Source organism: Ammospiza nelsoni, chromosome 1, assembly GCF_027579445.1.
Source record: "Ammospiza nelsoni isolate bAmmNel1 chromosome 1, bAmmNel1.pri, whole genome shotgun sequence".
NCBI lineage: Eukaryota > Metazoa > Chordata > Aves > Passeriformes > Passerellidae > Ammospiza > Ammospiza nelsoni.
In genome coordinates this window covers 36749563-36775292 of record NC_080633.1, presented here as the reverse complement: position 1 = coordinate 36775292, position 25730 = coordinate 36749563, and the positions used below count along the sequence as shown (strand labels likewise).

Here is a 25730-nt window from a genome sequence, read left to right as displayed (position 1 = left end):
CATCTGAAGTTTGTATCACATCTACTGATACCTCCCACCCATGAATCCAGTTAGCAGTGAAGTCATTCAGATGAGTTTGATGGGATTAATTTTTTTTGCTCTGTGTTCTGTTATCTTCTTGAAATTTGTTTGTGCAATATTAGGTTCTGGAATCTTTTCAGGTTTCACTGGTAGATTGTAACTTGAAGGTGTAACTTGGGCCCCTTGAGGGGAGACTGGAGAGGACTTGTTCTAAGTTTGGTTGATTGGTTTTTTTCTTTTCTACTTCTTTTGATTTCCTTTATTCTGATCTTTTAGAGATAATGAGACAACAGATGTTATGTCTTTCTCTATAATTTCAGCAAGACTTTTCAGGTTGGTGTTTTTTGGTTTTTTTAAATTCCTTTTGTTACTTTATTTCCTTTCCTTGTTCGTAGCAATGGCATGTGTGTCTTGTATCACTGTAGGTCTCATTGATCACTGGTACAGGACATGGATGATGACTTTTTTTCCCAGTGAGACAAGCTGACAGGATATGTAGAAGAAATTTTCTTTGCTTTTGCATGTTTTGTAACTTCAGAAAGGCACAGTTAGGCTCATAGTAGTAAGATTTCAAAGGTTACCATCAGAATATTGTGTTCCTTTGCCACAACTTATCTACTAGGTGGAATGGCAATAAACAGGTCAGTTCCAAAAAAAAATGAGATCCAAAATTTTGCTTTTCTGAAATGTAAAATTAGAGGTGATTACATAGTAAAATCATCATTGTAGCCTTTTGGACTGCAGGCCATTAAAATGGGTCAGGTAGAAGATTGAGGTAGGACACGGGGGACTTTGTCCTCGGCTGTTGAATCAAAACATATTAAGGAAATCCTTTTATCCTGAATGACTTTGACTTTGATATTAGGTAGGATGGCCTATGAGTGGCCTTTTCTTCGTGTTTAATAAATTTGTGTGTGACCACTTTCTCTTGTATATTGCAAGATGGAGAATTTCACCCCGATATAAAGCTACAAAATTAGGAGCAGTGAAAGCAGGGTGGATTTTTTTTCAGGTCTGTCATATAAGCTGAGCCCTCTTGCCCACCAACGGAGAATGAGAACAGAAGAATTGTTTATACCAATTTTTACTGTCTCTTTAAAATTCAGTGTTTTATCTTTTACCTTTCAGTTTGCTTTATAGGTCACTTAATTTTTGTTACTTTCCTTTATTATGAGCTAAGAACAGAATGTTGCTGAATATGCTAAAATAGATGTATATTTTTTAAAGTTGGCATTTAAGCAGACAAAGAATCATGCTTAATGTTGCTGTGATAATAAATAGTACTATAATTGATTGTTGAGAGAAACCCTTAAAATATGTTTTTATGGTTGAAATATACTTTGGATAAACAGTGTTTGGTTTGCCTATTAAAATAATTCACTATATACCATGGTTTCTTTGAGTATTAAGGAAGTAGGACTTTTCCAACAACAGTAATTGGTTGACACTGCTTGACCTTAATGCAAAGCTACAGTATTTAATGAACAAACGGAGGGAATAAAGTTTTGATAAATAAGGCAATTTTCATGAAACCTTTAGAAATATGCTTGAAGTCTTTTAGTGTTAGATTGACGGTTTCTCCTTTTGTGAAAAGAATAAGTGAATAATTTAAGGCTATATTTCATGTTTTCAGATCTTCATTCTGTCATATAAATAATAGACTGTGAAATGCAGTAGCTCTTGCATTCACAGATTTAATAGACCTGTACAAGTGAATATCTTTCTTGGCTTCTGGCATCTTAGAATGCTCTTTTGTGTGTACCTGAGAAGCAATGCGAAAGTGGGACTCTCTTCAGTAACCAAATTCCATACTTTAAACATGTCACATATTCTGTTTTTAAAGGAATTGTTCTTCTTAAAATACTTTCATTGCATCTTGATGTCAATATTAGTATTTTTGGGTTTTAATTCTGTATTATGATGGACAGGTGTCAAAAAAGCAGGACATGCCTATTTGAAATTAAAGTCCAATTTAAAATTTATTTACTTAGAGAGAGACTATGTGAAAAGAATTCAGATTTGAATCCTTCGGCATAAATCTTTGAAATACCATTGAATCTTGATGAGAAATTAATCAAATGTATTTACTAAAATAGTGAAATATCAAGATAATTTGTTTACTTATATGTATTCTTCGTTCTGTAAATTTTTTTAATGGAGACAATGTTGAGGGAGGAGGAACAGACAATAGTAAAATCAGACTAGTTTCTTTTCTTTGTTCCCATCCCCTCCTGCCCTTTAGTTTAATATATTTTGAAAAAAGAGTGAGGTAAGGCTTACTGAGAGCAAGTGCCAAAGTATTGGGATGTTTTCATGTTCTCAGTCTTCCAAGCAGAACATGGTTGTGTAACTAGTGGAGCATGGGAAGCAGAAATGCTTCTTTGAAAGGTATGTACTATTGCACCTGTTTTGTTACCTTGAAAAAGTAGCTTCCCTAAACACTTCCCTTTAGAGGTTTAAGGCAGATATTACCTGTGTTTGCTTCCTGATACCTACTCCTTTAAACATTGGAGTAATTCTCCTTGTTAGGAACCTTCTCCTAGCATATGATACTGGATTCCTGCTTTCCTCCATCATATGTAGGAATGGAAGAATTGTGCAAGTAAGGAAATACCTTTATTTCCTTATGTTATTCATATATTTAAGACTTTATTCATATATTGAAGACTGTTTATTGTAAATGATATTCAAGACAACTGACAGATGGTCTGCATTTGTGATTTATGCAGTCCTCATGTGGGTTCCAGAAATGTTTAGTAGGTATCCTTCAAAATGAGCTGTCTACGTGAGGATGCCATCACTTTTGCTAAAATACAGGCAGATTCTGTTTGTGTTTACTAATAGCTCATGTCAAAAAGTTACTTTTTCTTACTTCTCAAGAAAAAAAACCCTTTATATCTTTTGTCATGGTAATAAAAATCTTGATGTAATAGTCTATTCTGTTTCATAAGTTACTCTGGTAACTTATTAATGTCTTCATCTTTTTTCATTTTCTGAGATAATTTTCTTCATATTCACAGGAAGTCCATCTTTTGATTTCAGCTAGGCCAAATGTTCAAATGGAAGTCAACTTTTTCCATTCTCCTTAGTGTGACTTGTTTGTATCTCAGAAAACATCAGTGCAGGCGTAGAGACCATTTTTCAGTCTAACTTATTAAAAAAACTGTCAAAACTCTTATGAATCACACAAAAATCTTTGTGCTGAACTGGTGTGAAACACACTGTCATCACCTCTGTTTTCAGAACTTACACAGAGAAATATTTTCTATTTATTTTGCTACATGAACATTATTTAAGCCATTGGCCGGGGATGTTTCTGCAGTTTCAGTAGGAATTTACAGGATTAGTGTCTTAAATATATTAATTTTATTCAACCAACCAGTCACTATTTGGGTCCACCTGTGACTGAGTTGGGTTGTGATACTTGAGCAATGCATTTCTTATTATTTATTCATTGTTGCTTCAGTGCAAGACTGTGGTCTCTCTGTAGGAAGTCCTCTGCAAATACACATACAGAGTTTGGGTGGAAATGCAGGAAGGATGGTATAAAAAGCAAAGGAAGGCAATGGGAAGGCAGAACAGCAAAGGATGCTTTGCTAGTGGCTAGATGGACACATTTGCTAATGCTGATCATTTATTTTAGATTTTGAAATGGTTTCTGTTCTTTATTTAGTGAGTGTAGCTTTTTTTGTTTAATTTGTTAACACCTATAGAAATTAGAAAGAACAGTAGTTATGACAAATGGACTATGTAATTTGAAAATTGTATTTTGTCACATGTTTTAGTCACAAAACCTAGTTGAAATCAATTGTCCAAACATTCACTTAACATATTAATAAGTAATACAGGAATACTCTAAGCCCTCTTGAATTAGATATATTACATCTTGTTACAAAATTTAATGCCAGACTTAATAACTCAAAGTATGCTCTAGAATAAAAATACATTTATGTGCTAGTATGTGGTAATTAGAATGCTAATCCAAATTACAAAAAAAACCCCTTAGCCCACTATTCAGTTGGAACTGTTTTATATACTGAAGACCAGACAATTACCTTTAATTGAATTTCTTCTTAAAAATCCTAATTTTTATTTTTTCAAGTGGGTATGCTTTTTTGTGGCATGTTTCTAAATATTGCAACACTGTAATATTACAGCTGTCAGATTTCAACATTGGTCAGATTTCAGGAGCTATTTGGGTATTTACCTGCAAAATCAGTGTCATTTAGGACTTTTATATAAATGTGTCTAGATGGTTGTGTTCTCACATTTCCTGTTGAAAACACTATAGAAACAGTAAAGTACCACCTTTTCAAAAAGGGAAGATGATGTTTCCAATTCAACACTATTAGCTTTGCATATTTGTAACAGGAAGAATTATTTTAAAATATAATTTTATCCTGCCATGAGTAGGCTTATGTCATCTCGCAGTTGCTGAAACATTCTGCGTATTTTGAAGATGGTTTGTTTGAATTTTTTTTGCATATTTTTTGAGCAGTTAAAGGAGAGTTAATGAAAGATGGATGACTGATCAGTTGCTGATCTTTCATTTGTTTTCTTAGAACCATAACCTTCAACATTTTTAGTGTGTATGAAACCAGCTGTAGTGTGCTGTTGAACCCTATACAGCTTCTTGTCATCTTATCAATAATGATTGAATAACTTTCTAAAAAATAGATCTAAAATACCAATTTATGGAAATTTGTAACATGTTTTTAAGAAGTTCATTCACAGGAGGAGAAATTTAAGTAATGCTGAGAAATATCTAAGAATCACACGTTGATAAAAATTTCAGGTTGAATATTGAATAAGTCTCTGTAATGTTCAAGTTGTTAGAGTTGTCCATCTGCCATTATTGTCATCTTAGAAATAAATAAATTAAACCACATGAATTTACTTTACATGTTGTTTCTATCTCTCCTGATACATGATTATGTGAAATAAGGTACTTACTTGACTTGAAAATACTTAAGACAATTTCAGTCACTTTTTTGTTATATTGAAATGTCCAGAAGAAATGCAGTGCCTTATGTCTTGAATCCTCAACTTGAATGCTGTTTGATCAAATAAAAAACTCCAACTATTCTTAGGCTTTTTTTTTTCGCTAAGTATATTTATTCTCCATCTGAAGGTCAATTCCAGAAGTCTGGTACTAGAACTGCCATTCCAGCTTCCTCATTGCTCCTGGTGGCCAGGGCGTATCCCAGTGCTATTTGCCTGTTATAAGTGTGGAGAATATCCTTCTGAAGACAACTGTCTCCTTTGTGTTTAAACACCTGCCACTATGTGAGTGTTTTGGGGGTTTTTTTTGTATTTTTTAAAAAAACCAAACTGACTTTGCCTCATTTTCATTAATGCCATAGTTACACATTTGACATTTATAAAAATATTTGTGATGTGTCTCCTGCAGTTGTCCAAAAACTATTTTCCTACCATTTCTGTATCAAAAGAAATCTTATTTTACAAATAGAAGTTCTTTTCTGCTTAGTTTGCTGCATTAAATTTTAAAAGACAAGTGAAAATAGTGACTGTAGTATTTGGTTTTAAAACTGACGGATAACTGTGTTGCAGTCTGCTTCCCACAGAACTGGTGGAACATAGGCCGTGTCAGTGGGAGCTTTTCTTTGCTTTCTCCCATAATGTGCCCTAAGTCCCGACCTGAAGGGGCAATTCACTCTCTAATTTAAACCTCTCCTTAACATTAACAACATGGCAGTGTTTAGTAATGATACAGTGTTTACTGTTCAAGACTTGCCAATTTGGCCTTAAATAGCTAGACTATATTACCTCAATTTGCCATATTCCCTCTGTTTAGTTTGGAATTACCTTGCAAATGTTAAGGTGATAGTATTGAATTGTATAAAGGAATTATAAATTGGAAATCCTAGCAATGTGGATTTAAAGTTCTAGTGTTGGTCTATAGAAACACACTAGTTCAAGTAGTTAAAGGTCAGTAAACTCATTTTAATAGGCACTTTTTTTTTTCTTTTACTGACTTCCATCAGTGCCTTTAATTAGTTACTTTTCCTTCCTATTCTCTGGATAATTTAAAACTCCTTTCTGAAATGATTTTATAAGACGTATATGAGCTTGGATATGTAGTTTCTGTACCTTTTAAGTGTAGTTAGTTTTTTCCAGTGTTGCAATAAAGTACAGAACACTATGCAGTACATTAAAGAAATAGAGCCTATGCATCAGAACAATTTTCATGCCTCACTCAATTCTTAATGTAAATTAGTAGGAACATTGGTTATCCATTTGAGAAATTGAGTTGGTATAAAAATAAAAATGCACTTATGGTATGTGGTGCTTTGTGTATCATCTTGGGAGTGTTTTGCTGTTTATCTGTCACTTGAATTAGAAAAAGCAGTCACTGGCTGCAGGTGACATTAAAAATTAAAGGTTAACCTCAATTTCTTTACTGACCAGACGTGGGGCAGAAAGTTCTTCTGGATGTGTGCCTGGATTTTGGAACTGTCAAATAGAGTTGAGAAGTAGAGACTGGTGCTTTTGGTGGCCTCGTCTTTTTGTATGTGCATGTGTGATTATATGATTTCACCATTTCCAAGTGTTTAGACTGCTTTTTGTAGGTTATATCAAGATCGTTTTCCATTGCATCCAACTTTGTGAAATTAAAAAATTACATGATAACACTATAGTAAGTAATTATAATGAACTCATTTTACTGATCTACATAATTCTAGGAATGTCTTTTTATTTTGTTGCTTAGAAAAACTAATTAAAATAACTGTCTTTCCTATTACTAGAGAATACGTATATTTCAAAAACAAGTTAAAACTGTTCTTGAAAATTGCCTTAGAAGCTTTTGAATATTCTGGTTACATTTAATATAAGATAAGTTTTATATACTCATGAACAAACCTGGGAGATCTTTCTTAAAGTTTTTGACGAACTGAGCTTCTCCCTCGTAGTGCCTGCAAGGTAAGCCAAGCTCAGCAGCGTGAGCTTCCCTTGTCTATCACTCCAAATGTTGGAGGCAGCATTCAGGCTAGTGAAGGAGAGTTCAGACAGCAGAGGTTTCCATGTAACCTGCCATATATCTTTCCTTTGTTAAAGAGGTATTGTGCTAGTTCAGTGGTGGACCAGACTACAGGCAAGTGTTGATCTTTGAGATGCAATTTGAAGCTGAGGTTGCTGCTCTTACCTTCCATTTAATCTCTTAATTTAATCTCCATTTAATCTCTTTTCTTAGCCATGCAGTAAAGTAGCATGTATGTAGTGAGTAGATCTGATGCTTCTTGTTGGCTAATGAGGGAAAATGAGAAGGGAAGAAAGAAAAATCAATTTTATTTTGTGAGTAAAATAGACTGCCAAAATGCATGGGTTTTTTCTTCCTCCACCCTTCATTTACCAAACGGTGATGTTTGGTTCATGGCTGTTTTCCCTCTAATGTCAATGGCCATTTTCTCTCTTACAGCTCTTAATGGTAAAACAATAAAATGGAAGTTTCATTAAAGAAAGCAATGCATATTGCTAATTTAGAAAAGAACACTATTTTAGGAGCCCTAGTATTTCAGATGTCTATAATCTTATTAAAATTATATATCTATGAGCTTGCTTCATAGTAAGCTTGGCACAGTTGTTTCAGGACTGGTATACTGTAGATTGTTCTGACTGCAAATTAAATCATGTTAAGAATTCTTTGGTGGAAAAGTGATAATGCTCATTTAGTGTGCTTTACTTATTATTTCTAATTTGTTAAACCTATATTTAAGACAGATAATTTCTCTGTAGACAAAATATTTTTAAACACATGCTAGTTACTAAATTTCCTGTAGTTTCCCCTGCTTGAAATTTTTCCAATGTTCTCTGAGATTGGTTTCACTTAATATTTTTTGGTTTCAGATATTTTTATATTGACACAATACTGAAACTGGTCAAACAAGTTTCACCATTGAAATGATTTATAAAGAAACTGAAATACTATATGTCTTTAAACATAGTTCCTTTGACTTAGGGAGTAGTTAAATCCCTTATAATAGTTGATAATTGTTGTCTTGCAGCCTGGTTCTAAAGTCTTTGTTTTACAAACTGGGTTATAAAGCATCAAGAAAACGGAATGTTGGGTTTTTTTTAGATGAAATATCTCAGGTAATTAAATACTTCATGAATTTATAATTAATTTATAATTTGAAATACAGTACTTTCTAAGAAAAAAATCTTTAAGTGATTTTATATATTGTCTTACAGACTCTAGAATAGGCATGTTATAATTTGTCAGTAAATTTAAATTTAAGTAAACTTCTCTATCTATTAGTCTAAAAAGCACTGGTGATTTGCAACTATATTACAGATGGCATCTTTTCCTAAATAGTACAATAATCTGTGTTTTGTGGAGCAAGTGAATTACCCATTTGTTACACTGTTATGCAGCTCATAGATGTCATCACACATCTGTATGAACAGAACATATAAGTATTTTTAAAACTCCAGCACCAATTCAAACAACCCAGTTCATTGCAGTGTTTCTGTTGTTGCTGTTCCTACAGGGTTGGTAGTCCATTTGCTTGTGTTTAATTTGTGGCTGTATTGCAGAGATGTGCTCAAGAAAGATATGCATAAGATAAGGACTTTTTTCTCAGAAAACTCGCCGGACATGAAGTTTCAAAGAGTGGAAGAACAGGTCCAGGATCAAGAGTTATTTTGCAAAGCACTAAAATCAGGTTATATCAGTTCCCCTTCAGGGTACCTAATATCAAGTCTAGACTAGTAATTACCATAGCTTTATTTTCAGTAGCTCTCTGATTCTCCAGGTGAAGAATAGTGGTAGTGTGTGTTATTAGCCCGTTGTCTTCAGACATCCTCTTGTTTCTCCTCTTTGTACCATGTTAGATTGCTTACTTTTATAGCTGAAAAATTTGGTACTGCTTCACATCTTTGTTAGTTCAAGTTTTCTGTGGCAGTGGTCTTTGTGCACTGCATGGCCCTTGCCCCTGCCCCTGGCATGTTGCCTCATTTCCCTCCTGGGCCTCCTTTTGGGGAACATGACTCTGAAGCCTGAGCTGCTCAGGGACAGAGCCCAGCTGATTCTGGCAGAGATTTTTCATTCTGCTTGGGGCTTGCTTTGTAGTTCATCTTCATTTTAACCACAAAACCACCTTTGCCAGTGCAAAGAAAGAACTGACTTCTGCCTTGCAGTACTTTAAAGTGGACTTTATAGCAAAAGTGGAGAGAGACTTTATACTAGGGCCTCTAGGGATTTAGGCCTCTATAAGTAAAGGATGGTACATTTAGATGGAATCTAAGCATGAAATTCTTAACAATTTGGCTGTTGAGATATGGAAGCAGGTTGCCCAGGGAAATGCAGATGCCTCATCCTCGGAAGTGTTCAGGGCCAGGCTGGATAGGACTTCAAGCAACCTAATCTAGTAGATGTCCACGTCTCTGCCCATGACAATGCTTTCCAACCCAAACCAGTCTGTGGTTCTACTTGAGGAAAGCAGCTTTTTGCCTTTTTTTACCTGCTTAGAATTCTGTATGTCTCTTACATACTTCCATTTTATAATGTTTATTCTGCATTCTGTGGCTTTTAAACTTTTTCAGAGACATTGCAGTGGCTACAAGTTGTATTGATTGAGCCTGGTCAAAAGACTAATTTGTGGTTTGCTTTGGTTTGGTTTTGTTTTCAGTAAGAGATAAGTGCTACCTTAGATGATCATAAATGCTGATCAGAATTTGTTAAAAAGGATTTATTAAAATTGTTCTTAAAGGATTAAAAGTGGCAGCCTTAAGAAAATTTGCATGAAGCAGATAATGGAAGGGAGAAACAGTTGGGTTGTCAGTGGTGTAGTTTAAAAAACCCAAGATTGTAATGATATTTTGGTGTATTTGAAGTGATCCTCCTACCATAGATGTGACAGTCACAGACAGTTGTCTCTGATGTGCTTAGAGCTGTGCTAATGTTCCAGTAAAGCTTTGAGGACAAAAAAAATTTTCTAAAATACTGGCTGTAATTTCCCTTGAAGGGAAGGGATGTTATTTCATGGCTATCCTTGGCTCTCTTTTCTCTCCCTCTGCTCCTCCTGAAGAAATTCTGTATGACTTACAGAATTCTTTACTTCCAGGACAAATTCTAAAGGAAGTTCACAGAATTTTAGTGGGTTTTGCTCTTTAAGTTATATGGATTTAAGTGTCTAAACATGTACTGAAGGATATTGACAGGTACCAGTGTAGATGCCAGCCATGTGCAGTTGGAGTCCTGTACTAGGGACTGATCTGCAATGCAAGCAGCAGAAGTTCTCCGTTGTTATGACTGGCCAGCATTTGTAATTTGATGGAAAGCAGATGAATAAAGCCAAATTGAAGTGACAGTGATGACCAACTGCCTAGTAATTTAAGACCCTGAACACATTGCTTAGTGCTATTTATTCAATAAATACATGTAGTAAATATAGACCTTTATGCATTTCTCTAAGGTGATGGAAGCCATGGTGGGCAGAAGTTATTGTATATTATCAACACTCTGTTATATTTGAATAAATTAATGTGGAACTTATATAAAACTCAGAACTTTCTGAGCAGCTTCATCTGGTTTTGTTCAAGCTTCATTGAGCGATGTACATTACATAACTTCATATTAAACACTTTCTTTGCAACTTTTTGTATAATTTCTACAGATTTGTAGTTTTTAAAAAATTAAAATCTTGCCACCAACTTTTGCAGTAGGTTCCTCCATATTATGTGTCTGATCCTCTAAGATCTTTCCTCATAAGCATTAATGTAGTGAGAGTTGATTCTGATATTAATGGTTCAACAAGATTTACAAGGAGTGGTTGAATGTTGTTTTATCATTTTTGTTAAGCAGCACACATGCCTTAGAGTTATAGAAAAGGTTACCTGTACCTTGAAACTTGCAATATGTATTATCTTTTGCAAGGGAATTGTAGATCAGGTGCAAGAATTTCTCTGTATTATAAATGTTCTAAATTTATTTTGGCATATTAATCTAGATTATTTTAAAATGCAGAAGTGTAGTTTATAGTGGGATCCAAGCTGGGTCTGAGGAAAAAAAAAATCATTATTCTCTGTCATTTGGCAGAGAGGAGTAAGGAATAAAAAAGGAAGAAAATGCTCTTCTTTTTCAGTGAATGTATTCTTCCCATAGAATGTACCAACAAAAAAGTGGATCAAGACAGTCTTGCTTGGAGACACTCATACCATCTGACAGGAAAGTGATTTTAATTAATTTAAAATCCAGAAGCAACAGTATTTCTTCCTGAGTAAATGGTTGGAAGACCTTAATTACACATTGCTTTTGAAAGCACAGATTGCACTTAGTTTCTTTTTGGTCTTTTAGACTCGGACTTTGGAAAGTATTTAACTTACAGGAAGTAAAGGAGTACTTTCCTGAATTAACAGGCTGTTAGTGAGTTTCTCAGTATGAATATAGCTACTTGAAAACAATAGGAATTTGGTGGAATGTTTTGAGGTTGGGCATGTTTGGTTTGGTTTCGTTTTTATAACAGAAAATCATCCAATACCTTCGGCTGGATTTTGGCATCAAAATTTTTTAAAATATTTGCTGCATAAAAAATAAGTTTTGACAAAAGCAAAGGAAGTGGCAAAGTGTTGAAGTTGTGAATCAGTATCTAGTTATATGTAATCATGATTTAGTGGTGCAGTTGAGAATATTTTATAGTGTGAAACTGCTCTAGGTGAATAGCAACCAGCTAGAGGAATAGTGAGTGACTAACTGTATTTCTAGATTCATTTAACTTATTAAATGCACTTTTTTGTGAATGAAATGTAAACATAGAATGGAATTGTGGTTAGTTCTATACATGAAAACTATAGTTAAGAAACCTGCATGGTTTTGTAACATTTTCGGGGGAAATAATAATGGTTTTGTTTTACTTTAATGTTTAGGTTTTCAGCACAGACACATTTAAATATTAAAATTTTCCCATGCAAAACATTTTTCTTATTCCAAAAAGATACTGTAATAAACATCATTAAAGGGATCAACTATTTAATGTAAAAAAAGAAGGTTCCTCATTCATGACATTTTTACTCTACATAAGGATCTTATGCCTTATGCTCCTAGATTATTTGAAAAGAAAATTTTGCTAATGCAATTTTAACAATTTTTCTGACACTACTTTTCAGATGTTATTCCTTTTTTGAATATATCATTAATGGACAATGCAGATTTCATATGCAAGCTTCTTTGAGGAGTTGTAGTAAAAGCTGCGTTTAAGATTTTGCCTGTATTAAAATTGCTTCCAGCATATGGTTTCCTGTGACTATTTAAAGTTTTATAATTAATATTGAGGTTTCAGTATTTTCTCTGTGGCAAATACTAGGGAGTGGTATCAGATTGTTTACCCTGTTTCCTGTACAAACTCTGAGTTTGGGAAGGTCTTCTTAACGTCCCTCAAGGTTTTGCAGTTAAAAGCCCCACAAAATAACTTACCCTTTTCACAGTATTTGTAGGGTGCTAAGAGGAAGGGTTTCTTGTTTGGTAGCCACAATTTGGTCATGTGTAGCAGTGATACTGACTTCCCTACTGCCAGGCATTCAGCAGAAGCTTGGGAAATGTAGTACTTTACACAGAAAAATTAACTGGTTCAAGTAATTGGGAAAAGGGGAATGATTTTTAAAGGAAGAGACCAATGGTTTGGGCCATTGTCTGAGTCCATACTTCCTCCATTTGTCAAACTGGAACAGAATCTTGAAGTTCTTTTAGATTAATTTTTATTACAAGCCACAACTACAAAGCTAAGGGAGACCAGAAAATTCACTGTTCTTTAAAATATATGTCTTTGAATACATACACAGTCCATGCATTTCAAGTTTTGTCTTCTAATGATTACATGTTGAGTAACTTGAAAAACAACATATAGAACCAGCAGTTTCATTATACACAGAACTGATCCAACTCATGTGCCCAATTTTACCTCCTTAAGATGTGTGCCATTTTTTCATTCTTGTAGTGCTTCTCAGGTATCAAGGAATCACCTCCTTAAAAACAACATATGTATCTGAGACCATGGTAGTTTGAGAGCTGTTTCATTTCATATGTTTGCATTTGCAGTCTGGAAATGTCACACTAAGCTCTTACCAAAACACACCAAAAAATAAAAGTTCCCATTTTAAAAATATGTCAGAATATTTGGACCAATTTGATTTGCCAGTTTTTCATGCTGGAAGCCTGGATTTTTTGAGTCAGAGTTGCATGTTATAAAATTAAAGGAGATACTTAGCTGGCCATCACAGAAAAATCATGATAGTGTGTGCATAGAAATACACAGTGTTTGTGTATATGTCTCATAAGAGGTATGAGAGATTAATGTTCTTCTTAACTGAAAAGTTCTTTTTCCACTCCAAGGATATTTAAAAATAATTCTATCCATTTGCTGGAGCAATAGCTTAGTTAATGAAATTTGATCTTTTGGAGTTTTTCATTCTTGTGTAACATCTGTAAACATGTTCCCAAACCTTACATGCAGTTCTGTAATTAACTTAGTGTTTCCATTGTGATTTTTCAATGAATTGAAAAAATGCTGTTTATACAGATGAGGGGAAAAACTAATTTTCCTCAGCAATACAGTTGTTAGATTTTGTTTGGGTTAAAATACAAACCAATGCAAAATCTGGTTTTTTTTTTTTTATTACCTGCTTGAAATCCCCTGAAAATGTTGGTTTTGCATACTTCAGATAAACAGTGAGGTGTAGTCCGGCCCCCTGTCTGTACAGGGGTAAGATCAGTTAAGAAACAAAGCATTTTTAAACTTCTACAGAAGACCTGTACCTCTCTGATCACAGCAGTTAGTTTCTTTATTTTCATTAGTTTTTCTCTCCATGTAATGTACATAGAAAGTTAATGATGAAAGAGTAGTAAAGTATTCATTGAAACTGAAAATTATAGTATTTGCAAATATAAAAATCATAATTTACATAAATTTTATAGTCAAGAACATTATGAATGTAAATATGCCTTCATCTATTCTCAGTCTTATAATGCCATTTGTTGTCCAGTGGGAGATGAAGAGTGATGTTGAGACTGCTGTTTAACCTATTATAGCAGCCTAAAGAAATTAAATCGCCTTGATGTAAATATGAGGTGGGAAAAGAGTATTCATCTCCATTAAGTGACATAAAAAACCATGGTAAGAATAACAGGCGGGTGGTTATGCATTAAGTGCTGAAGTCCCTAAATTTGGACACTAATTATAACCACAAGGACAATTGCCTCCCACGTACTTAAACTTTAATTTCAGTATATTTTCAGACCAAAAAAATATGCTTCACAGTTCTTTAGGCACCAAATGTGGATTTTCTCTTGCATTCTTTTTTCATCTGATACATGATTCCTTTTCCCCTGCTATTAAATGAGGGCCTAATACTAAAAAGCTGAATTCATTATGTACTCCTTGGTACAATGTGATCTTTAGACATTGTATTTTACTAGATCTCATAATTATGCTGAGGAAGTCCTACCCATTTTTAGTGCCATAAGCAAATGTTGCACCATCATATTCAAATTATTTGGAGCAGTTGTTTCAGCTTCATATTAATGTTACTTACACCTGTGTATGACCAGTAGCTACATAACCTGTTGCACAACATAAGTCACTCCTATTTTATTTCTTGGTGGTGCAAGGGTGCACCCTTTCCTAAAATTATTTTTATGTTGCATTAGATAAAGTAATTTTTATATTGAATAATTGCATTAAAGTATCACCCATGGAATCACAAATGAGAACAGAGATGTTGTATAAAACTATCTTTTAAAGTTAATTGAGTATTGCAGTGTCTTTAATATTAAACTGGTTTCCATGCAGGAGAGATCATTTTGATGTTTAGCCATTCCATCTTTGGTATAAATTAAGGTAAAGTATTAATCATTAAAAAAAAATACAAATCATTACTTCACCTTTGCCTTAATATTTAATATTTTAAAAATGCATTATGTCACTGTCTAACCTGATGTAATAATTAAGATGTGGTATTTCTAGATCTAATTTGTCTGATGTTTTTCAGTAACTCTGTCTTACTATCCTTTTCTGTGCTTGTTTAGATAGTTATTGGCTATTACACCTTCTCCACATGCACTAAGCTATAGATCTCCATCAAATCACCTCTAATCTTGTTACAAATAAACTAAATATACTGATCTTTTGTCTGTCTCACACACATAATAAAAAGAAGGATTTCCTGACTGTAATTCCTGTAACTCCTTTTTTGGCCCTTTTAATTTCAACTTCCTTTTGAATTAAAGATACCAGGCCTGGTTATAGCATTCCAGTGATGCCATATGTGCAGATAATTTCAGGTCCTTAGTACTACCATATATTTCCCTGTAATGCACCCAGGGATTGTTTTTAGCTTCTTAGCTACAGCAACATAGTAAGAGCAAAAAAAGCATTTGGTTATTTACAATGACTTGTAAGTTCTTTAGGGATTCACTGCTTTCTAGTATGTAATCCTCCATTTTATGTGGCCTGTCTTGTAGGTTCTTAATGTTCTTAAGGTAAATAAATTAAAATAACGTAATTTCTACTCCGAGATTTACTTAATTTATGCAGCTTGTTGGAAGGATTTTTACTTATTTTTGTCATCACAGAGCTTTAGCTTTTTTACCTAACAGTGAAGAATCAGTCATCAGGTTTTATGTGTGTTTTGTGTGATTGATATTTTTAAAAAGACAATAAAGGGGACTTCACAAAGCATTAGAGCATTAATATAGCACGAAGAAGGCTTATAATGTGTTTGGCTTTTGATGATACCTAATGATATGGCAGAAAAAGCACTCTTCTACAAGGCTGCTTTTAAGCTACAAGTAAACCAGAGGAATTGTTAAGAATAATAGATAGCATATCTTGGATTAATTTTTTTAAAATTTGTTTTTAGGAGCAGAAGCACAAAAATCCTGTCTTAATCTTGCTTTTAGGTATGCTGCTTATTTAGCTTTTAGTAACTTGTAATTTAAGATCACAGTTATTAGGTGTATTTCTGCATTTTATATATCGCTCCCAGATGCTACAGTATTAGTTTTTATCACTGCATATTTTATGAAATGTCAGCCTTCTGTTGGCTGCTCATGCAGCATTGTTAGTGATCAAAGCCACAACATAAAGGAGAGGAATCTAAACAGTTGGCTTATCTTTGTCCTTCATTGTGACACAGTACCATAAAATTACTTTACTATATAAAAGGCAGGCAAAGCTTCGTGCAGCACACTCTGAAAAGGTGAGCTTCTTGTTATGCTCAACAAAATAGATAAACTCTTCTGGGTGATATTTTGTGCAGGGAAAGTAAAGTTAGTGATGATGTCTTCAGAATTTGGAAAAAGTTTTCATCTTTTCCTGCCTTTTTAAAGCACAATTATGTGTGTGTGTGTGTGTGTGTATGTGTGTGTGTCGCAATCCTATTATAAATCTATCCTTTAAAACCTTTTGAAATGGAGGAAATGTGTCCTTTGGAGTAATCTGTATGGGGTGTTGTGGACTTCTTTGGGATACGATTAATCAAGACATTATATCACTTGAAGAGGGATGATTGGGAAGATAATAGTTAGCCTTTACATGATTAAAACTGCTGGTGTTTATCAAGTATATTTGGCTTTCATTTTGGTTCTTCACACAGGAGAATATTTTGAGTTTATCCAAATTTTTGGTTAAAAATACCAGAATATCAGTCAGCCTTAATTTTTCTGCTTGCCTAAGTGAGTTGTGTATCAGAACTGAAATAATAAAGTAGGAAAAACTCTACAAGCTCTGGAGATATTCTAGGAATAAAAATCTTGAATTATTTTGATCAGCTGTTGTGTATGCCCTGCACAGCAGTTGGTTCAATCAATTTTATGTTTTGGGATGGTTTTATTAAAGCGAGCTGCTGCTTTCAGTAAATCATTGTAAAGATGCTAGCTTTCTATATGCTTTTTGGGGACCTGCAGCTTACCAAGTCAGTCTCTTAATATAAACAGACTTAACTTGGCTCCTCAAGAGGCTGGGCTGAATTAGTAACCCCCTTACCATGTGGAGTGTTATCAAGATGGGACAGAATACAGAAAAGGAAATAGTCTCCTAATATGATAGTGATACAGGAAGTAAAAGAACAAAAGTATTCCTGTCGTATTGGGGGGCCTATGAAAGGCATTTCAGTCAACAAGGCTCTTGACAGTATCTCTTAAAAGAGGTGATCATGCACACTACCTGATTGCATGTGTTTGTGTTTGTCTTTCCAACTGCTGGTAGTCTGTAGCTTGTATGCATGTATTCTCTCACAGTATGTGATCATATTTTGATAAATGTTTCAGAAGTTCTGAACAAATGAACAGTGGTATTTTCTTCATGACATTGTGATCAAGATGGCCACAGTGCTCCATTTGATCTTGGCTTTATGGATGAGACGGTCATTTCATCCATCTTTCCTTAAAAGCTGGCACAGGAAGAGATCATTCCTGTGTACATTCAGATGTTTTATTACTTCTTTCTTCATGTGCTTCAAAATGGGGCAGGTAGAAAACAAACTGTTATCAAGTGAGTTAAGATTGAAGATACTTAGTATATCAGAAGTATTAATTAATTAATGCTTTCAATTAATTAATTTTGAAAAGTGTAATTTAGTAAAACAAAACAATCTTGACAGTGGTAGGGAGTTCATGCATCAGCTGTCTGACATTATTGAGCTCAGTTTAGGTCATCCTTCCTGTATGAATATGGCATCACACAGAGTCTGCATAACTTTCTACCAGCATCAAGTTCATGGTGCTTCTCCTGCCCTTCACAACTGAAAGGGCTGAACATTCAAAGTACAGACCTATTCCCCATCTTTCTAGATAAGGTGTGATTGTAATGTATTTCTCTTCTGATATTTTGAAGAAGTAGGTTCTCCTACTTTATATTTTCATTCAATGTCCATCCACATGAGTAGGTGAATTTTACATGTCTTACATTTACTGGAATTCTGGTTTGCTGATGAAGGCAGAAAATCTCCCATTGGACCTGGCTGTGATGAAGGATTTAGAGTCACCATAGAAATTGTGATGCTTACAGCAATTTTATTATCCACAGCAGGAAAGATGTGCTCCTCAAAAAGAAGGATGTACAAGGGTGCATGAGCAAGGTTAGGTGTCTGAGAATCAGAAGGCCAAATACTTCTTGCAAGTCTAGAAATTCAGGTGGCCATGGAGAGAAGACAGAAAGAAATAAAAAGTCTTTAAAGGGAGTGGTTTTTCCTCTACTGATCTTAATAACTTTAGCAGGTGTTTTAAACTGCTGTAGTTAAAGGGTAAACATTTTGTTCAGGGCTCTGTTTTATTTGTGTATCCAAGTCTGCTTTAAACACCTGCTAAGAAGATGCTCATGACACTTTAAGAGCTGAAAACATGCAAACCTTATCCAAGCAGGTTCTCTTGTCTTTATAGAGGTGAATCTCTTTGATTCCCTGGCCAAGAAGTCATGCATTAAATACACAGCTTTCACATATCCACTTGTTAACCTAACATACCCCAACTTCAGCAACCAAAAGTCGAGTCTTGATGAAGCATAATATGTAGTGGTACTTCTTTTTGTAATTGGTGCTTTGTGGTCCACAGTTTCATGAAGGGGTAGTAAATAGATGGGATGATAGCTCTTTGTTAATATACTGGATATAATTGAGGTAGCTTGGTGCCTTTTAACCTGATATTCTTGAATCTTGATAGGCACTCACCCAGCTGATAGGCTTTGGAAATGTAATTTCACTTTACAGATGTTTTGTATGTGTATATGTGCAAAATATTTTGTAGATTGGTTCCATAATTTGTCAGTATATATGTTATTATTTCCATAGAAAAAACTTTCATAACTATTTTGATCACCTTTCCCAGCTAGGTCCAAAGGCAGTCTCTTCACTAGGAAAATGAATATACTGGTTTGTTGAGCATTTGTCAATGCTAATGCCAGCAAAACCAAAGATTTTTCAGTCTCTTTTTAATGCCATTATCCTCAAATCTCTAACCTGAGGGTTATAAATGTAACTGACAGAGAAAATTGAGCAAAATTGATAGTCAGAAATTTCTTAATCAGATACAAATTGTTGGTTTGAACTTGATTCCCGGTCGATGAAAATTGTGTTTCTGAAGTGTAGCTTTATTAGTTTATGCAAGGGTTATCATGGTGCTTGTACCTATGGGGTCAGTAGTCAGATTGCTGCTCTGCACTGCAGAGAGCTCAGTTACAGTGACAAATACTAAAAACAAAGTCATGAACGAGAGATGCTGCACCTATATATCTAAGGACTTCATGTTGACTCCATCCTCTCTTATTAGTAATGCACTTTTTGGATGCATTTTGCAGTTCCATTTTTTGCTGATCTTGTGTCCTTGGCCTGCTAGAATTGGCAAAGGGAAAAGTCAGCAAGGTTTCTAGGAAGCTGTTTTCAGTATACCCTTTTAGTTAATACACAGATTAATATTAATGATAAGTACAGTAGGAACTGTGAGTGTTGGGTCACCTGAAAGAGTTAAGATGCATTCATGGTAGCAGTAGAATAACTCAGATATTTTCAATGCTAAGGAAGTTTTAGTTCAGAATTTGCTGTTCAAATCTAAAGTACAAGTCAAGCCTTTCCCCAAAGTGAGAGGGGCAGGATTGGAAAGGGGGAACAAGGCCTTCAGCATTGGTGGAGAAGCTATTCACTAAAGAAGCAATCTGACCAGCCAAATGAGGAATTTCCAGCAAGGAAGTGCTTTCTAACTGGGGCAAGATTGAGAATTAATGTTGGATTTCGATGCATTAATTAATCCCTATTCACACTTCTTACAAATCTACATTTGTAAGTATTCAAACTGATAAATATTTTTTGTGTTAAAAACATGCAAAGGTAAAAGAAAGCTCAAAAGAGCAGAAAAGTGCTTCAATCTGGTCAATATCACAGAATACTGAGGAAATATGAGCATTGTGGAGGTTTTGGCTTTATTAAATGTCCTACTTTGCTCACAGAATGTATTCTGCTAAGCTCTTCCATGTAAATACTGGCAAAGACCCAGGTTTCAGTTTCATTGAAGTCTACCCCACCTGTAATAACTGTAGTCAAGAGATTGCAGTATTTATATATTCATCAGGTGCACTTTGTTTAGTTGTGATATTAAAATGTGTCAAATTGCTCTTCAGGTATGAATGGAGAGTTCATATTCCTAATTTTTATTGTACTCCAAGAGGATTACAATTTCACCTAGAGGTTAGTTATTGTGTATGAGTGTTCAGAAGAAATTTAACGTGTCCAACTACTGATTTGGGAACATAAAGACTGATTGTTCCTTTTCGCAGCAATTGAGAAGGTTACTGTTGTAAAACATGTATGTGTTTGAGGTTGCAAAGGGGCTAACGACAAGAAAGACAAATGCCTCCTGCAGTTAACTGTAGTGCCATTCCCATCAGTTCAAGAACAGGTTGCTTAAAAGTGGGAGGTGCAGCATTTTGTGGTCTTCTTGTTGGATCACCTGCCAGTCAGTGGGGTCCTGTGGCTGTCTGCCTAGCTTTGCATCTCATGAAAAGTGCTGAGATAAGATAGTTAAAGCTAATGGTGGTAGGCAGTTATCATTTCTTACTGGCGAGTTAGCAAACAAGGAATATGTGTCTCTCCTCATAGGGGCTAAGGAGAGATGAGCTCAGGAATGTGCATGTCCTTTAGGCATGAGAGACTTTGATATCCAGGAGGAAAAGTCTTGGGACCCAAAAATGGGTCTGTTTGGGCTTGAACAGGATGGCCATGCTGTCTATAGGGATGAGTAGACTTCTGTCATGAATAGCAAAACAACAAAGATCTTTCCTTCCCACCTCTTCTTGTGTTTTGAATTGCATTGCGACTTTTACTTCCTATGAATGTACCTGATATACAGCAAACGGTGTTAGTATAGAGTATTTGTAGAAAGGATGGTGTATGCTTTTATTGCTCTTCATTTTCGATTTGTGGCAAGACGGGAGGAGGAAGATGGTTAAAACATCTTCACAGCTCTAAGGCCTACTAAGGAAGATCTCGGCTGTGTAAACATACACTTTTTTTTCTGCTAAGTCCTGTAAATGTAATGGGATAAATTATTTCAATTTCTCTGAATTTGTTGTCTTCTCAAGGTTTTAGATTTTGAACTTAACTTTAACTATTTGGTATTATGTGAACAGCACAATGTAATAGCAACATTTGCTGTGATTTTAAATCTGTTTCTGATATAGTTGACTTTCAGTGCTTTGAACCATTTAGTATCAAGTGAATATTTTAAGTATTGACAATGAGAAATGAAAAAAACCCCACAGCTGTGGCATCTTCCATCACTAAAATTTGATTTTCACAGGCTCAGAGTTTTACTCCCTGCTTTTTAGTGCAAGCTGAAAGTAGGAATAATTAAAGTTTAGAGAATTTTATGTATCTTGGGCAGGGGTGGGGGGTCAGTGACATTCCACTTTTGATTTGTGAGTAGAAGACTAGATTTTTTTGGAAAATCCCTTTAATTTTATATTGGATGCCATTGTAGCCCATTTTAAATTATTTTCTTAGTGTATTTTCTTCCTTTAGATAGTGTGAACTATTTTGTTTACTATGCACCCGCTATTCCTCCAAACAAATTTAATGCTTCATCTATACTGAGCACCCCACAGGAACACATGACTTAGGAAAGGGAAAAATCAGCAGAAAAATAGGTGGTCTGAGCATTTTTGTGTTAAATATGCATGTTAATTAGAAAAAATTAGAAAAAATATGAAAACAGATGTTACATAAATTATTTCAGTCTCAGGACAGTAGTAACTTATACACTGACAATAACTTTTATATGTGCACGTATACGTGTATGTCTGTATCTGAAACATTTATGCAACTGCTGCATAGACAACATTAGAAAAATAACTTCTAGCTTAGATAAGCCTTCTGAATATCACCTGCATTTTTGGGTGTTTCTCTCCTCTCTTGTGCTGTCCATTGAGCTCCTGAAAGAAGATTCCTCAAAAAGGCTCTGCCAGCAGAATCTGTTGTATCTTGATACTCGTGGGGAGTATTTGACATAACTGGCATTAAATATATGCAAAATATTTTTCTCTGCATATTGATATTGTATTAGGCAGCAGAAATTTTAAAATATAAGTCCTTAATGTTCTCACACAGCCTATTCTTTACCTTGGTCTCTTTATTCTCTTAGCTCCTCTGCAGTAGAAAAAAAAGATCCTAAGGCTTTCTAGTAGAAGGTACTCCAGCAGAGGCAACTAAAATGTTGAGAATGTGTTAACAGAATTTTGTAAGTGGATATTCATGTTAGAATTCATCTGCTCTTAGTGGAGTCATTTTGTCATTTTATAAAGAAGACACTTCTGACTGACAACCAATTTTCTGAATATAAATTCTGATATAATTTGAATAATTACATAATTTCTGTCCACGTAAAAAAAACAGACATATGTGCAGTTCGTTTTCTAATTATCACCACCAGAGACTGAAAAGTTAACTTCTCAGAAAATGAAGGCAATATAACATGAAGTAAGGGGAAATGTTGAAAAATAAAGACCTGTAGCCTTCTGTAAATTTTCATATAATTATTTCAGTATAACATTCTACTTTTCTAGGTTGATAGCTTTCATATTCTTTGAAACCTTGTATGTTTCTGTTTCATAAATTTGATTTTTTGGGGTTTTTTTTTTTCCCTTTTGTAAAATCCAGCATATGCTGGAGGAAGGTAAAAGGCTGCAAGATGTAGACAATGAATTGTGGAAGAAGATTCTAGCAGATTGGATTGTTAGTATTGAAGACTTTTTAAAACAGTGTTCAGGGTAGGCAATTGCTATTCTAGCAGATGCATTATGCTAGTAAATGTATGAGAATGTAGTACTGTAAGAAAATGAATTACAGAAAACTATTAAGAAATCTTATTTATGTCTTGAAGAGGAAATATATTACCATAAATCCTACTTTATACCAATAAATTGTGTTGCCTACACAGAATTATTTAAACAAGAAAAAAAAACAGTGATGTGTTAATCCTTCACTGTACATGTATTCATTCACATTGTAAGAATCAGATCTCAGAGGGACAAAAGGAAATAGTATAAAAAGGAGTAAAATGGTTCTAGCTGTGTATCTTAAATTTTTAGGAAAAAAAACTATGGAAACTTCAATATTCAGTCTCAAACTAATAGTGGTCATGACTTCAAAGCCTGTTTTAGCCACCATTTTTCTGTGATGTACTATTGCATTTTCCTTGCTAGACTTACATATTTTCATGAGCAGGCAGCACATACTGATAATTCTTTTCCCCTGGAAAATATTTCCTTTATTGCTACTTTGTAATGGAGTAAGAGTGACCTTAACATCTGCTAGAGCCCACACCTGCTAGAATACCTCCATGCCATTTCTGACCTGGTTATTTTAAGAAAGTCAGACAGTGGTGCACTTGCATGGGTTCTGACTTTGGTGGAAATGTCCAGGTTTTTCTGCTCTGTCAGCTGAAGGTAAAAACCTGTGGTCACTGTACCCTGGTGCTCTTAGTGTTGCCAACATTAATAAAATAATAATGGCAAAATTGCAATTCCAGCTCAAAATAGTAACCATTCATTAGTTTTGTGATGCTGGGAGGGAGCAACACTTCTGCATTCAGCCATTCCTGTAGTTGGATGTAGGGTAGATATATGCAATTCGAGTGCATTTCCACAAGTATTATGAGCCCCTATGATTTTGCTTCAGTAAAAATACATGGCTACTGAAATTTTATTGGCCATAGATCACTGTGAAATTCCTTTCCTGCCAGTAAGCAGTGGTTCATTCATGTTCATTCTCTGCTATTCCTTGGCCTAGTGACCTTTCCAGATTCTGAAAGAAAATAGGAGAGAGCAGCTGCTTTGCTTTTGAATACCACAACCTAGCACAATCAGAACCAGGCCTTCCAAGAATCTCTGCTACTATTTAGGCATCAATTAATAACAATAAAAAAGAATTAGGAAGAGTTTGTAGAAGAATTTATGACATCACTTTGTATATAAATTAAATACTATATATTAACCCTCTGGACTCTAGCAGTGGCATTTGTTTTGATCTGCCTTCATTACTCTTCAGATTTATTTAGACTTGGATATTCTTGTTCTGGTGTGGTCATCTAATTCTCTGGATCTGTGGCTAAACATGTGGATCATTAACGATGCTGAAGTTTGCATTCAACCTCCTCTGCATGATTGCTCTTCTGTTTAGAATTCTGTAAGATAAAGGATAAAGAAAAAGATAAGGATGAAATGTGAGACCTTTAGATGGAAATGATAAAGCTTTCTGAGTCAAAAGATATGAGAAATAATGCTCTTAAGATACTTTAGCTTTCAAATATTTCTGTAATCGCTTTTTTATTGTAAGTAGTGGTATGAACAAAATATGGAAGTTTGTGTTCTGTTAAAGCTTGATTATTCCAGTATGAGATTGTTTTAATAGCTAGAAAGCATAGCAGGCTTTCCCACCTTTTTATATATCTTGGTTTTACCCAAGTTGATTTATATTTCAGAGTTTTCTCATTATTATGAGCACTAGCACATTAAACACTTGAGAAAAAATAAATGTCTCCGATCTAAAAAAAAAGTATGTGTGTATACATACACATATATATAAATGTTTCATTTTCACAAATCCAATTGTAGTAAAGATGATGTTGTTTGTATTATGTTAAGAATTTGTATTTCATGCAATTTTTTCTGTACATTTTTTTTCCTACCCTCGTTAATAAATATCAAGGTACTTTCCAACCCAGCAATATTTCTTAGGATGACTGGCTTTAATACTATATCCCTATTTATTCGTACTCATTAATATGACTAGAATTTTTATGTGGGGAAGTTCTCTCTCATTCACTTTTCTGGGAAGGCAATGATTTTTGTAGGTATGTGCTTCCATCTGTCAATGCTAGATGATGCCGAATTGTGGGAATGTTCCTTGTGTTTGAAACAGAAGGTAGTAAGGCTTTTGGCTATAACTTAGTTTTTGTTGTGAATTTGTTTCATGATTTCTGATTGGCTTTTGAGAGATCTCTGTCTGGTGTACCAAAAAAAAAAAATCTTGTCATAGAAAACTCTGCTTTGGTTGACAAGATGTGTGGGAGAGCAGACGTAGCATTCAGCAACTTGAGGCTGTAGTACTTATTGTATTCAACAGAGATAAATACTCCCTTTGATTCCTGTTGATAAAGGTGATACTGTAGTCTGTGTTGCTGAAAAGATGCTCTGAAGCATTCAGTACGAGTGGACACTTGCAAAGAGCTAGGGGTGATTCTGAGGGGAGGTGTGATGCAACAGTGGTCCCCATGAAAGCTGATCTATTTGTGCAGCATCACTAAATAAGCCTCAGTGCAAACCTGAATCCCGAAGGTGGGGATAGTCAGAGATACTGTTTAAGGAGCTAATATGTGAGCTTTTGTTTCTGTATTGTATCTTAAAATGATATTGTATCTTTTTGCCAAACAGTCTTCTGTTAAGCATTTTTAATATTTTGCTTTTTCATCTTTTTTCAGGGAAGCAGTAGTATCTGTGCTGCAGTATCTTGGTGGCTCCTTTGTGTGCATAGTTATATATGCAAGTTATGTGTAATAAGGAGAGAAAGTGCAAATAAGTGATTTAGAAAGTGATGAAACTCGATGCTTGAAATATTTTCCTGTAGAAACTGGTTCTGTAGTCTGAGACTCATCCAGAAGAGGAATATAGAGGAATGGTTTTTTTGCTGGAGAAGGTTGCTTCATGTGCAAGGGA

At 34.7% G+C, this 25730-nt stretch overlaps 1 protein-coding gene across 6 annotated transcripts in view; it reads left to right on the top strand.

Moving 5' to 3' along the window:
• Positions 1–25730, top strand: part of TBC1D5 (TBC1 domain family member 5) — a 316432-nt gene that overhangs the window by 64983 nt on the left and 225719 nt on the right. The window contains exon 4 of one of the 6 annotated variants that reach the window (XM_059470498.1): positions 5153–5307. The exons of the other annotated variants lie outside the window; for them this stretch is intronic. The gene's annotated coding sequence lies outside the window, so the exon portion shown is untranslated. The remainder of the gene's footprint in view (positions 1–5152; positions 5308–25730) is intronic. 6 annotated transcript variants of the gene reach the window in all.